Source organism: Podarcis cretensis, assembly GCF_951804945.1.
Source record: "Podarcis cretensis genome assembly, chromosome: 8".
Lineage (NCBI taxonomy): Eukaryota > Metazoa > Chordata > Lepidosauria > Squamata > Lacertidae > Podarcis > Podarcis cretensis.
Genome location: NC_137177.1, coordinates 52,173,629 through 52,185,654, shown reverse-complemented (window position 1 = coordinate 52,185,654; position 12,026 = coordinate 52,173,629). Strand labels below are relative to the sequence as shown.

The 12,026-nt window shown below is 42.4% G+C and overlaps 1 protein-coding gene across 2 annotated transcripts in view; it reads right to left on the bottom strand.

Moving 5' to 3' along the window:
* ZC3H18 (zinc finger CCCH-type containing 18) overlaps positions 1-9,926 on the bottom strand; it is a 60,568-nt gene extending 50,642 nt beyond the window's left edge. For both annotated transcript variants that reach the window (XM_079988745.1, XM_079988746.1), the window contains exon 1: positions 9,768-9,926. The gene's annotated coding sequence lies outside the window, so the exon portion shown is untranslated. The remainder of the gene's footprint in view (positions 1-9,767) is intronic.
* Between the last annotated feature and the right edge of the window lie 2,100 nt (positions 9,927-12,026).

Genomic DNA, 12,026 nt, shown 5'->3' with positions numbered 1-12,026 from the left:
GATGCAAAATTATGACACTTGTCAGGATTGTGGGTGGTCTTAATGCCCCAAACTCTTCAGCTAAACAAGAGAAGGCTGAGCAGATGAATTTTAAAGACGTAAGGCAGCAGCCACAGCTACACTGACAGGAGGACAAACACAAACCCCTGTGTTGCAAAATGTAACAATCTACAAAAATGCAAATACAGCACGCTGGCTAATAACTGTTAGTGAATATATAATCGGTTATGATGTCATTCAAAATATACGAAAAAGCCACTTCAAAATGATGTATATATTATACAACACATCTCACAAAATATACCAGTAACTACAAGTTGTTATATGCATCAGAGTCAAAGAATCAAAGAAATCAATGAATAGCGAGGAATGCCAAGCCATCTCTCAAAGGAAGATGTCTTTCCAAAGTTTCAAAAGGACAGTATATCCAGAATAGTTCAACTGTTTTGGAATACAGTGGTACCTTGGGTTAAGAACTTAATTTGTTCTGAAGGTCCGTTCTTAACCTGAGGTACCACTTTAGCTAATGGGGCCTCCCACTGCCGCCGCGCCACCACCGCACGATTTCTGTTCTGAAGCATCCTGAAGCAAAGTTTTAACCCGAGGTACTATTTCTGGGTTAGCGGAGTCTGTAACCTGAAGCGTCTGTAACCCAAGGTACCACTGTAAAGTCTTCATCAGCTGGAAATGGAATATAAGGCACTGCAAGCAATGAATGACAAACAAAACTGAGCAACCTGCATGTAAGTTACACAGTAGAACAAAATATATAAAGAGGTACATACCGAATAATTATCAATGAAATATTCATACTAGTTGGGATCATGCTAGTGGATCAGTGCTCACTGGATAGTGTAGCTGCTGATGCTTACAGCACAAATGCACAGGACATATAAAGTTGACCACTGTATAACTTACATGCAGGTTGCTCAGTTTAGTTGTCATTCATTGCTTGCAATGCCTTATATTCCATTTCCAGCTGATGAAGACTTTATTCTGAAACAGTTGAACTATTCCAGATATCTCCTTTTGAAACTTTGGAGTGACGTCTTCCTTTGAGAGACGGCTTGGCGTTCCTCGCTATTCATTGATTTGTTTCATTCTTTGTTTGACTCTGATATATATAACAACTTCTAGTTACTTGTATATTTTGTGAGATATATTCATGTATTTTGAATGACATCATAACCGATTATATATTCACTAACAGTTTTTAGCCAGCATTTTGCGTTTGCATTGTTGTACACTGAGAGGAGGAACAAGGGTACATCTACGGTGCATATAACAAAAATCAAGAGTGGCAACAATTGGGGGATGGATGAGTGATGGCATTCCTAGGCTTGGGATGTGGGCTGCAGGCAAGAGTGCAACATCAGCCACTGGTAGGTCCCAAACAGCCTGCTGGAGTGAGAAGCATGATGCAGAACAGCAAGCAATGGAAAGACCAAGCTGACATTTTAATGCCATGGCTTTCACTTCTACCATTATTTATCTATTGCCAACAATTCGGCCGCAAAGGAGAATTAGCTAACCAATTAGCTAAGGGAGAGAACAATATTGAAGGCAAAGCAGTGACAGTCAGGCTTCCTGCAATTGCTATTTCAACAGCACCATCCTTTTCTCTTTCCCTCTGAAGTTCTCATTGTATTGCTTTTCTTATCACACCTCACAGGGTGGGAAGAAATTAAAGTTCTGGGATGAGTTATCAAACAAACAGTCAGATAGCTGGAGTTAATTAGAATCCACTGCCCCTTTACATATGTGCAGAAGTAGTTAACCTGGAGGTTGTTGCCAAATTCTAGAACACCTAGTTGTTTTCTGCCCTTCTAACCCTTTCCCCTTATGCTTCCGCTGACATAATTAGTCTTACAAAAGTCAAAGGGCAAATAGGAAGGAACACCCTAAGAGTGTTTTGCAGGTCTTTATGAAAGGGGGAAAACATGTGAATGCAATAGTTTTGCCCCCTATTCCTTACTAGGCTTTAATGGATAGAAAAATGACACTCCAATCCAAGTGCCAACAGCCAGTCAACGATGCTGGTTACTGCCAAACCTGTGTGCCAAGAACAGCAGGAGCACCTAACCTTTTGCCATCCAGATGATGTTGAACTAAAACTCCCATCAGCCAACTGACTAAGCTGGATGGTTCTGATGGTAATTGGAAGTCCAAAATATCTAGAAGGCAACAGGCTAGCCATCACTGGTGAACATGGATATCCTGAGTACAAGCAAAACCACTGAGTCTTCAGGAAAGATAGGTTGACTTTGAGTTTTCAAAGTGACTGGAAGATTTAGCTGCATGTTGGGTTCTTTAGAACCCTCTGCATATATTCTGCCTTAAACATAAATAGACTATGTGTAATATATATGTAATATTTAGGCTTCGTAATGACAATCACTTAAAAAATATTATGTACAACTTTGAAATAGCCCATTTTTTGTGCTGAGTACATTCAAAAAGCAAATTAATTCATTTTATGGAACAGTACATTTTTGGAAGTTTTTTTTTTTTAATCCATTCCATTTTCTTTAGAGAAGTGGTAATTAATTTGCAGTCCTCTAGATGTTGTTGGATTCCTGTCAGCCCAAGCCAGCATGATGGGGTCAGAGATGATGGGAGTTACAATCCAGCAACAACTGGAGGACCAGAGATACCCAACAAAGAGAACAAAAACCTTCCCCCATATTGTCCAGCATTATTGTGTTTCTCCCAGCACTAGGTGTAATATTTCTACAGCTAGCCTTGATTTGGGCTTGTATATGTCAACCTTCTTCATACAGGCACAAAAACAAATAGCTAATATTCAAAAAGTAGACATAAGACACAAAGTGTCAAAGATAAAGTGATATTAGTACCACATAGAATGTCTGGGTAGGTAATAAACTCCCAACTTTAAAGATCTTTAACTTTAGAATGCTGTAAGAGTGTAATATATGCCAGGGCACATATGTATTAGCATGGGGGAATAAAACTTATTTAAAAGAAAAGTAAAATTAACTGAAGGAGCCCTTAACACAGTTTGATTCACTAGACTCTAATACTTTGAGAATACCTGTACATCAAATTTTGGGATAGATTTGAATTTCCAACATTTCTAGGCTCACATAGTTTCCCCAAAGACAACTGAGAGAATGTTATCAGGAAGCTTAAAGAATGCTACTAATTGCCTCCTATTAAATTGTGGCTCAGGGCAATAAAGTGTAGCTTGTAAGAGCTACCCATAAGTTTGCCATTTCAAAAGCACTTAAAGGCTAGAGATCAGAAACATCTATGACCAAAAGCTTGTTGTACTGGCCATTTTCCAATTATGATTTAAAATGGTTTAATTACTTCAGAAATTATTCCCTGCTGAAGACAGGCCCAGAAGTTTGTTTTCAATCTGAAACACCCAAACTTTAAGGTTGACATTAACAGGCTTACAGAAATGTAGAGAGTCAGAGGAAGATGAGCTGGAATAACTGATTCTAAGGCCAGCTGAAACAGCCAGCTTAAAAACCAAATAAGATTTGAGAGGATGTGACAGAGATACTTTAGTAAGTCTGGAAGGTAATGCCTAGTTATATTTCATCAGCAAGACTAAAGGAGGCGGAGGTATTTTGCTCACTGACTGTTTAGCTCACAGAACAACACTGCCCAATGACTTCTCAAGTGACATAAAAGTTGTGCAGACACCAAGAATATCCCTTGTACCTGTGACAAAGCAACAGAAACACTAGAAAAATTATCACCTTCCAAACAATAGTTATGTTTTATACAGCACCCCTCTTAAATTCATGATGATAGCAGTGTTAGAAACTCAGATATATAAGCTAAGCACCAAACAGTTCCTTAAACTAAGGTTACAGTCACCAAAACAGAAGGTCTAGTTGTCATTTTGGGGTAAGACAGCTCTAAAGACTGTGACATCTGGCTATTTCAGATGACAACCTTGAGCTAGGTTAAGAACTTTGAGAACTTAAAGAATAAAAGTCACTTGATCCAGGGACAGTCTCTCTATATACAGGGTATATATTGCCCTATTTCTATCTCTTTCTGTTAATGGTGACATGGACCATTCATAACATAAGAATGTTCTTCACTACTGTGAGCAGGGCAGTGGGGTGGTGTAAGTGAAGCCAAGCTACAACAATTAAGTATAACACCATTCACCACTCCTGCTCAGGCTGCATAGAAAAAGCATTTTGGTTCCTGAAGTTCGTTCTAATTGTGCAGATAAAATATAACTGATAGAATTCTACAGAATGCCGTATTAGTGTGTGAAAACAGTCAAGAGCCAATGAATGCACCTTCAGATGGTAGAGGTGCAGGCACCATCCTGGTGCCCAGTCATCTTCACTTGGTCACAAGTGGCTGGTAGCCAGGTGCAAAATGCACCAGGCGCATGGCTAATTTTGAATACTGGGTGAAAGGGAATTGCATAAGAAGCAAGAATGAACAGGGTAGAAAGCTGTGAACAACCATATCAGTCTGGCAGAAGATCTTGAGTTGGTATACGTATAGGGCTTCACTGATTGATTAACAGATGGACATATTTGAGCATAGGAAGACATTAGTCCTCCCTCAGTCAAATGGCTCCCAATCAAGGAGTGTGTGTGTATTTGTGTCCCCCCTTGTCATGTGGCTCGGCTAACTTTAATCTGAAGTGTAATTCTGTCCCATTAAAAAGAAACCCCATACCATGTCAATTGCAGCCAATCCTTACTAACACAGGATAAAAGACAACTATTACCAAGCCTGGAGAATGGAGGACAGTGAATGAATATCTTGTGCCACAGAAGCCAAATAAAACTAAATAAATGGGTGAGCTAAAAACCAGTATTTTCAAACATATGTTATTATACTCATAACCAAAGATTTTGAAAGGTCTAACAAGAGAAATGTTTCTCTCTATTGTGAGTAACATGGGATTTTACAGCGAACAAGATTTAGCCTTTGTCTCTGTGTTACCATTCCCCAAAGGAATTTTGCCTGAAGATGGTAATTTGCTTCTCTAGTTAGGTCTCAGATGAAATAGCATTTTTCTTCCATTTAATTTAATCTGTTTGTGGGAACAACATTTAGGGAAAGGAAATATTCTTTTCACCCCAGAAAAATCTAACCATGAAGTGCTCATTTTAAAGGTTAAACATGGAATAGACGGAATGTTAAGTGATCAATGAATAAAACCCAAAAACATTTAATATAAGTATTTGCCACATTCAATTATTTCCATAACAATCATCAATTTTTTAAGAAACTGGCCTTCAGCATATTCCCAGGTGCCAGCATCAAATTCCTAGGTGCCTTGAATTTTTATCCAGTGCTGGCCAAGTATGAAGGAAATTCTGTTATATTATTGATTACATAATGAGTATTACTAAAGCTCGCTCTGAGAAAATCAATCCATGATCTGTTACTTTTACAAAGAATTCCAGAAGAACCTCCATCTAATTTAAGCATGGTGCAGTGATTAGTAGCTAACTAGGGCCATGGAGATGTAGGTTTAAATCATCATTCAGCCATGAAGCTCACTGGAAGACCTTAGGCTAGCCTATCTCAGATTAATGTTATCTCAATTTAACCTACCTCACAGGGTTGTGGGGAGAATAGCACAGGGAGGGGAGAACTAGGTATACTGCCTTGAGGTTCAAAGGATAGGACAAAAGTAGAATAAAAAAATTAAAATACTTGGCCACTGTTGAGAACGTAGTTTGATCACTGTGAAGTCTACCCAATACTACCTATCCATGGTACTGACTATGAAATGGTTTAGAGAGGAAGGGTGAGCAACATCTAGTCTCATGCCAGATGGGGCTTTGGTGATCAGGGACTGAAATAATACTGGGTTTGCAGTTCGCAGAGTATTTTGTTTGACAAATGTCATACCCACTCTGTTCCTGTCCAGTTACAGGGACAAAATGCAATTGACGCTTATACATTGAGAGTAATTTGTTTAGCAGAACTAAAGTCCATGCTTTTAGTGTATTTTAGGTTGCAATCATATTCCCATTTACCTAGGAGCAAACCCTGTTGAACTCAATGGGGCTTACTTTTGTACAGACCTGTAGAGGACTGTGCTGTTAGTATGATTAAAAAAATTTTCTGGCTTAGACTTTCTTTCTGCTGCTGCATTTGATTATTTTTATTTATGGTCATTTTATGTAAACTGTTTTCTCACGTTTTAAGCTTAAAACCAGCAAATAAATACTACCAACAACAACCCACCTTTAGCAGTACTGTTCTTAACAGCCCGGTAACGAATGGGCATCTATCCCAAAGTCTGTTGCTCTAGCCATAGGTCCTTGAAAACAATAAAACTTACTGGTTCCTTATACATAGATCCACATAATACAATGGGATCTTATACCACATATCTATGCAATGCCAGGAGAAAATGAAGCTAAGATGGAGAAGTGTCATTAAGAGCCTAGAAGGAGCATGCTACCTTTTGAAAACACATTTCCTCAAAATGCAGAGGGCTGATGAGTGGTTAAACATGATTTATCTTGGCTTTACTTAGCTCTCACTAATCCACAATGCTTAACAACTTGTCAGGAGTTTTTTTAAAAGATCCTCCTCCACTGGCAACCACAAGGAAGGTGATATAATGCAATGGCCCAAAAAGAGAGTAAAGTTTTGAATTTTGCCTCTGCTATGCACCTGCAAGGCAGCTGTAGGCAAGCCATTCTCTCTCAGCATCAGCCTCTTTCCTTATCTGCAGTATGTTGATAATACTAATTTACCCTCTAAACTTCTTATAAGGATGACAAGATTGGTTATTTGAAGACTGAAAGTACTCTGAAAATGCTAATTATCAACAACAAATCCTAGTTATTCTTTCCAAGGTACCAAAGAGCTCCCTATTAACAGAGCTTATCTTTGAGATATCCAGGAGCTGCCAGGCCATTTAGGAATACATGCAGAGTCTTCATCAGCTAAGATGGGACTAACAAAGGTATTGATCTTTCATCTTTCCTACACCCTATCCCTTCTTCAGCACTCACACTTCCTTCTGCTCCCTAATACAAATCACATTTTGAGCTTTCGCATCTTAAATTAAGACCTCATTGTATTATCTTTCCTCACTTCAAGCAATCCATCAAGCCTTTCAATATCTCCATCCATACAAAGCAACACCCAATTTCTTCATTTAATTAATGAAATAATAACAATATTTTTATTATGTATACCCCATCCATCTGGCTAGGTTTCCCCAGCCATTCTACTGTAATTCGCTCTACGCGGGGCTGCCCTTGAAGCTGTCCCAGAAACTCCAGCGGGTACAGAATGCTGCAGCGAGGCTCCTCACGGGGTCTCTGCCATGGGAGCATATTCACCCAGTGCTTTTCAAGCTGCACTGGCTCCCGGTGGAGTACAGGGTCAGATTTAAGGTGCTGCTTTTGACCTTTAAAGCCCTTCACGGCCTAGGACCCTCGCACCTACGGGACCGCCTCTCCTGGTATGCCCCATGGAGAGCCTCAAGGTCCATAAATAACAACACCCTAGTGGTCCCGGGCCCTAAAGAAGTTAGATTGGCTTCGACCAGAGCCAGGGCCTTTTCAACTCTGGCTCCGGCCTGGTGGAACACTCTGCCTCATGAGACCAGGGCCCTGCAGGATCTGATTTCTTTCCGCAGGGCCTGTAAGACAGAGTTGTTCCACCTGGCCTTTGGCTTGGAGCCAATTTGATTCCCTCCCTCCCTCTCTTTTTTCTTTTTTTTTCTTTTCCTTCTCCTCCTGCGATGAGGCTACATTTTAATGTTCCATTATTTTAATGTTGTATTTTATTTTTGTTTTTAAGTTTGTAATCATTCATCTTGTTTTTATTATTGCTTGTAAACCGCTCTGAGCCCGGCCTTGGCTGGGGAGGGCGGGGTATAAATAAAAAAATTATTATTATTATTATTACAGGTTACGGTATATATAACATAGTAAAACATCAAACATTTAAAACTTCCTGATACAGGACTGCCTTCAGATGTCATCTAAAAGTTGTGTAGTTCTTTATCACCTTAACATCTGAAGCGAGGGCGTTCCACAGGGAGGGCGCCACTACCATTATGCAGTCAGGGGATGTGTGTTCCCACCTTCTCCCTTTATAAGAGAAACCAATGATAACTTCATGTTCATTCATGCAAAACTTAACTTGATCAGGCATCCTTTGCATGAACCTCAAATCTTCATTTCAGTTAAACCTCCCCTTTGAATTTCTACTTGCAACTTCAGAGCACCTCCTATCTCTGTGCTGTCCGCAGATAAGTTAATACCTGCGTCTCACCCTCTTCTGCCACTCTCTTTTCAGTAACCAAATCCATGTTCTTAAGACTCCCAGCAGAACCAGTGTCAACCTACTCAATCATTTCCCATCTGAGCTGTTGCCTGACATACCCTATCTGCAGCATTGGCCCCTGTCAAATCCATCCAGAAAAGAACCTGTAGCCAGCTAATGAGGAACCCACATTGGCACTTGTCATCACAATTTGCTTTCCATTCATTGAGTACTCAGTATGTCCCAATACACCCTTCAAAGCATGAGCAGCCATCAACCTTTCACTATACCCTCCTCAATTTACCACCACCACCACCACCAATCCCAGAGGCCATAACTCAGTGCATTGCATGCAGAAGGTCCAATGTACTATCTCATGTCAAGGAGAGAGTTCTCTGCTTGAAACTGCAAATGACAGGAATGAGACTGGGCTTGGTGGAGCAGTCATCCAACTCAACTCTTATAGGGCAGGGATAAAATCAACATGGTGCCCTCCCAGATGTTGGTGAACTACAAGTCTCATTATCCCTGCTATTTAGCTATGCTGCCAGGTGCTAAAAGGAAATGGAACCAAAAAATATTTGGAAGAAACCACATTGGCTACCCATGTTTTAGATGTTCACCATCACTCTGTGGTAAAGCACATACTGAAGCTCTCAAATTCATTTCTGGTTAGAAAAGACAGCAGCTAGGTTGCACAGGTTTATCAAAAGCACCCACAGCTCAGTTGCAGACCACCTACTTTGCTTGCAAAAGGTCACAGGTTAAATCCCCAGCATCTCCATCAAAAGGATCACTAGTAAGACTGCTAGGAAAGGCCTCTGTGTACCTGGGAACATGAAGAACTGTTGAGATGACAACAGCAGTGTGTCTGGGTCAATGATCCAACGCATCTTAAGGAAGCTTAACATTCACAAGGGTAGCCAACATGATGCTCTCAACTCCCATCAGGCCCAGCTAACATGATCAATGATCAGGGATAATAGGAGTGGGAGTCCAAACATCACGGGGGGGGGGGGGGCTCTGGATGTAGCAATCCCATATTTTACCGGCAGTACGAACCACCTCATGCAGCATGGGAGCAGCCTCAAACTTCAGAGAGATGCTTCCAGGCAGAACAGGGCTGGGCTAGGTTGCCTGATGCTCAGACCGCTTCAACTGTTAACACGGAACGTCCCTCTTACCCCTCTGCTCGAAGCCACCTTCATCCCCACAGAGCAACGCCGACCTCCCCTTTTCCCGCCTCCTTGTGGGATGCCCTGGAGGTCACTCCTTTGACACCCCGCCACCCTGAACCAGCCCTCCGGGGGGGGGGGAATTCACAGCCTCCCCCCTCCCCAATAACGTCATCCCCGTTCAGGGCTGGAGAAGAGGCCTACCACCCCGCCCTCCGAAGACCCAGAGCGCGAGCAGTGGAGGTGAGGGAGGCGCCCCCCCCCAATTCCAGGGCGCCTCAGGCCAGCTCCCTTACGACCCTCCGCCCACTTCCGGGCCTGGAAGCCGGGCCCATCTCTCCTCACCTGACCGGACGGGAAGGGGACGAGGAGGGAGGGAAAGCGGCTCCGAGAAGCGGCAGGGCGCGAGACAGGGCCTCTACTGGCGGCGTCGGAGCAAGGCGGCCATGGCGTGACGTCATTCGAGCGCGCCGTCGGCGGCGGCGGCGACGAGACGGCTAAAGAGAGAGTGTGAAGGGTTTGTGGAAGCGCATGCGCAGAGGCGCCCCGGGCAGCGAGAGATTAAGAAAAAAAAGAGAAAGGGGTGTGGCGGCGCATGGTTAAGCTCCAGAGAAGTAGTCGGAGGGCGGGGACCGCCCCTAGAAGGGTTAGCAGCCAATCAGACGACCTGACCTAGAGATGGGGCGGGAGACAGAGCTTTGTTGCGCTTGCGCACTGAGTCCTTTGAGCACTTTTACTGTTCAGAACTTGTTTCATAGGCACTGTAATATAAAGCAAGAATGGTTCTGAGCACGTGCAGAGTGCGTTGCAACTCGTGTTTTCCCCGCCCCAGCACACCATCCCTTGTGTCAGGCATCCGTCTACCTAACAATGACACAAGGCTCAGAAATTCAAAACCTGAAGCTTCCATCCAGTGTTGCAGCCACTGATTTCCTACGAAGCTAATCGCAGCAGATGATTAGGGTTGTTGATTCCAAACCCCACCCTTTGGCAGGCCAATGGTTGCCATCATTGCTGGCAGAAATTCAAGAGGTGAAGCTTTCTCCCAGTGCTGTATGTTGAGTCTAGTGAAAGATACACTAGTTGATTTTGACAGCGCAGTTTGAGGAAGCTCTACAGAAACTAATCAACCATTTTGCTCATCAGCCTGACAAAGACCAACATCCTGTTTCAGGACGGCTCCAGCACTTCGCGCCTCAGTATTGGTGACCACTTGTTTGAGGTAGTAGATGATTTTGTCTTCCTGGATTCCACCATAACCAGCAACCTCTCCATTGATGCTGAGCAAGCCAGCTATGGAAATGGCTTGCCTCTCCAAAAGTGTATGGGAGAATGTGGTGATAATGTCCAATACCAAGATGAAGGTCTACCAGGCTTGCTTGTTGAGTATGCTGCTTTATGGAAGTGAATCATGGGCAACTTACAACTGCCAGGAGCAATGCCTCAACACCTTCCACAGGCACTGCGTCAGGAAGATTCTGGCCATCACATGGCAGGACAGAGTCTCAAAGAAAGATGTGCTCTCCCAAACCCACATTCCCAGCATGTTTGCACTCCTGTCTGAGTGATGTCTATGCTGACATAGTCACAGAAAAATGATTTTCTAGCAAAAACAGGGCAGCAGATACGGTGTTCATCCACTGTCTATCTGTTTCCCCACAAAATTCAAGAAATGACAAATAGAAAAGTAGAAAATATAAACAGGGAAGGAGAGAACGAACTTAGAAAACCCAGGTTCAGATCCTCACTCAGCCATGAAGCTTGCTGGGTGACCTTTGACCAGTCACTGTCTCTCAGCCTGTTGTTGTGAGGATAAAATGAGGAGAACCATGTGTATCACCTTGATCTCCTTGGATGAAAGGTGGGTTGTAAATGTAATAGGTTAATAAATAACAATAGCGATCAGATGTGGGGAACCTTTTGCCCTCAGATGTTGCTGAACTACAACTCCCATCACACCCAGCAAGCATAGCCAGGGATGATGGGAGTTGCAGTTCAGCAACATCTGGAGGACCAAAGGCTTCCCACAGTTGATATAGATCTATAAACAAGCAATTATAAACTGACTCAAAACCTTAAGATGGAGATAATCAAAAGCAGGTTGGACCTAAGAAGGAAAAGTTGAAACTGAGAAATGCTATTGCCAAATGCAACAGAAGAGGGAGCTCACACCCAACAACAATGCACAGTTGAATACTTGCAGCCTTTTGTCTCTTAAGCAAAAGGACAAATGTATACAAATCTGACATCATAAATGGCCAAACATTCAAAAGCCAGCAGGGGAACATTTCCACCTCCCAGAACTTTCTGTAATGACTTTAATGGATACTGGAACAAAGGAATTTCATAGACTGCAGCTTGAAACTGCTGGAGGTTCAGTTCACTTGTGGATTGAACCACTACCATGGATTTACTCCCTGCAATACTTGTGTTAATTGGTGTACCAATGCCAGGATGTTTGTGTTATCAACACAATTGGGCTAAGTTTTACTTTTTTAATAGTCACTGTTAAAAATGTTAATAAGGGGTAAATTCCTATCTGTGTGTGTATGTGTGCGAGAGAGAGAGTTTAAGATCTGTTGTTGGAAACTGCCTGATAAGAAC